Consider the following 3,802-nt stretch of genomic DNA (forward strand, 5'->3'; position numbering starts at 1 on the left):
TGTTTCTTGCCTTTTATATAATATCGTGAAGCTGAAAAATTATTCGTGTCTTCCTTGTTGCCAGAATTTAATTGCCATTCCTAGAAAATGAAATGCAAAAGCCTTCTAATTTGCATTTTTACTAACAATTTTCGCCGAATCATTTGATTAATGGCTTCCTTCTTCATTAATATAATATATATGTATTTTTTTTAAACTGAGGATTCATTTTTAAAAATGAATTTATCTCTGAAAAATCATTTTAAAAATTAGTTTACAGCTTTAAAACGAAAATTTATGAAATTCAAAATATATGGCTGTATAATTAAATAACTTTGCGATAACATGCAAACTATTTTTTGAAAAAATCATATTAAATAAGGAATTTGATTTGATCTAATTGCTATTCTGAGAAAAATGAAAAATGTTGCAATCGGTAAATGTCGTTCCCATTTACATTTTTTAAAAATAATTTTTTACTGTTTTGAAAGGAAATTCTACAAAATTTAAAATAAGTGGTTTTATAATGTAGTTATTTTGCGATACATGCGAATTTACTAATATTTTTTTTTTAATTTTGGAGTAGATTGTGAGGTTAATTTAATTTTAATAAATTTAACAATTCATATTATGACCAAATTTCCAGTTATTTCGAAATAATTTTTTTTTTACAGTTCGGTTAAAAATGGATATCTAATACAGATATTTTCTGATTAAAAATATTATAGGCTGTTAAACACATTTTATAAATAGAAATTTGTTTTTATTGATAAATATCTAAATTTCCGAAAAATGAAGAGTAAAATATTCTTGCAGAAACATAATCAATTTCAAATGCATATTTAAATTGCATAAGCTATATATAATGAAATCAAAAATGGTATAAAACACTAGAAACCCATAACAAAAACACTGAAAGTATTTTACCTTTTACAGTTACGTGTTCTTTTACTAAGTATATTATCGATGAAATGAAAAATTTGAGATTTTTAGCAACAAAGGCTGTCATTCCTAATGCCAGAGAGTCAGAGTTAATAAATATCAAAAAATATCAAGGAACGGAAAAAATTGAAGAAAGCGCTTATGAAAAACAATTTTTTTGGATCAGAATTTTAAGAAACGAAATTTCTTGCTGATTGAAAGTGAGCTTGTTCCAAAGATATGTTCTTTGAGTTGAACATTTCAAACAGTGCACGAGATATGTTCAATGTCATTTTCTTGGTTACTGGAAAGACAGTCAGGATTATTATAAAGTCGAAATTTTTTCAGTAATGGTGGGGTGATGATTAATCGGGTTATAAGATGTGATGTTATCACATCTTCACTACTATTTTTAAGCCATGGTATAAAGGAAAGAATAGATGGAATATTTAAGTATATTGTTTATGATCTTTGGCCATAATAATAATAATTTTCTTTTAGACAATTAAGTGTTTTTTGATTGCTATCAATAAAATGACATAAGATTATAATTTTTTTTTAAATCGTCAGACGGTTTATAAATAAGGATTTTTTACTTTCTAACTTTGATACTTTTTAATTTTATAGCTTTCTTTTTGAATTCTAAAATTAATATCAGAAAAATAGCTTATGCCATCCTTAATTAAAAAAATATATGTACAGTTATGTTAATTTAATTGCTGTTTTCTATTGCTTTTAATTAGCTGTTTTTGGAGAAGACTTAGTTCACAAGGAATATTTATTAGGTTTAATTTTAATTAAATATCTTATTCATGATTTTCTTCAACAAAGCATTTTGAAGCATCTAATTATGACAAATATTCAGATAGAGTTATTTTAATAATCTTTCATCTTTATCGGTTTATTGTGTACATGTAACTACGTAATCGAGTCGAATCCCATGACATCATAGTGCCATTAAAAATTTAAGTTCTGTAATTTATTTCAAATAACACATAACCTTTTCCAATAATGTAATTTCATTTTTTAATTCTTCATGTAAACTGTGCAGATAATAAGAAGAATCTTTCATTCTTAGCTTTCAAGAAAGAGAAATACTAAATATTTTATGAAAGAATGAAACTAGGTTTGAATTTCATTGTATCAGTGGTGAAATTTGTGGTGAAAATTATCGATAAAAATTATGTAAAAAAATATTTTTTAAAAAAATTGGCGAAATTCGGGAAAAAAACTGAATGGCAAATAAATTTATCATCAAACATTAAATTTATGAACTAAATGATTAAATAAATACTTTTTGGATTTTAAAATGGTATAAAAACTATTTTTGTGCAATAAGTATTTTATGTATTTGAGTACATCGATGGTACTAAATCACAATAATTTTGCAGGGTATTTAAAAATGAATATCCTAACTTTACAAATAAAACAAAGTATAACCGTATTGTTCATCAGAAATTGCAAATAATAGAGGAAAATTTAAATTCAATACAGTTATAAGTGTTCAATGTCAGACACTTCAGAGTGAATCTTGGAGAGATGCTCTTCAATGCTAAGGACATCCAAGCGGTACGATAACTCATTCCTAAATTATTATTATTTTTTTTCCTGTATGCTTGATCTGAAGCTTTGAAGGGATGCAGAACGCGTGTAGATCGATATTTGATTTTTTTTTTCTGACTGATATTAAATAGGAGGCGTTTGTCTCACTGCTACCAACTGACGTTGACTAAATAAGACATGTATGTCTGCAGATTTTCAGTCTCACATTAGATATGTTGAAGAAGTATGGTGGGAGTTATCGTATCTTTTTGATATCATTCTTCTCGCTTATGTAATACCTGATATTACATAAATGGGACTTTATGTAACTTACTTTTATAAAATTACAATTTTTAAAATTATATATATATATATAATGAAGTTAATTTACCCATATTTTATCAATATTAACTTCATTCTAAAACGGTCTGTTATTTCCGATTGTTATGATCTAATTCCTACTTTTTTGTTTAATCAATTTTACTCGCGCTCAGTAAAACTGCTGAATTCTCCTAGTGAAGGGATAAAAATCTTTAATGTTTGCCACATTCTTTTAAAGATACTTAAATTTCCCTATCCTAAATCTACACGTTTCAAAGAAATCCCTATCAAAATCTCATTGTAAAATCACTGAAAGGAAATTTTTTCGGTCTCTTTTGCACCTGTATCGTGATGTAAGTGGACGTCAGGTTATCATCACTTCATATATATATATATATATATATATATATTCTGAAAATTCTTCATTCTAAAATAGTATCTTATGGCTTATTTCCTGATCCTGTTCCACTTTTGTCTTTATTTAATTAAGGTTACAGGAGCTCTGTAAAACTTCTGAAATCGACAAGTTCCCAAACTCCGAGTGAAGGGATAAAAATCTGTCAAGATGAGGAATTATTTTATAAGATACCTATAATTCCCTTACCTTATATCGAAACGTGTAAAGAAATCCCTAACAGAATCTCATAGTATATATATGTAAGAAAATTAAAAATATAAGCATTATGAAATTTCAATTAAAATTAAAATTTATTTCTAAAAACAAACTAAGAAATTAAAGATTATTTCCGAATCAAACTAAAAAAGACACAATTGTATTTAGAGAGCGCTAATGCTGCTACTATTAAAACACAGATGAAATTTACCAAATTAGTTGTTGTTGTTTCTAATGGCACTTATCCTAGACAAGTTCACTGACTTTAGAAGCCAGTAAAAATATCAAGTTAATATTAGTAAAAAGAATAAATATAGAATCAAAAAGGAAGTCATGAGGGGTCAATATTATTGGGCAAAGTCAGTCACCTCACAGGAAAAATCCCTTGTTTGGATCCTTGCCTGAGGGTGACCCCTGAGAAAGTCT

The sequence above is a fragment of the Argiope bruennichi genome, chromosome 7 (assembly GCF_947563725.1).
Source record: "Argiope bruennichi chromosome 7, qqArgBrue1.1, whole genome shotgun sequence".
NCBI classification, from domain to species: Eukaryota; Metazoa; Arthropoda; class Arachnida; order Araneae; family Araneidae; genus Argiope; species Argiope bruennichi.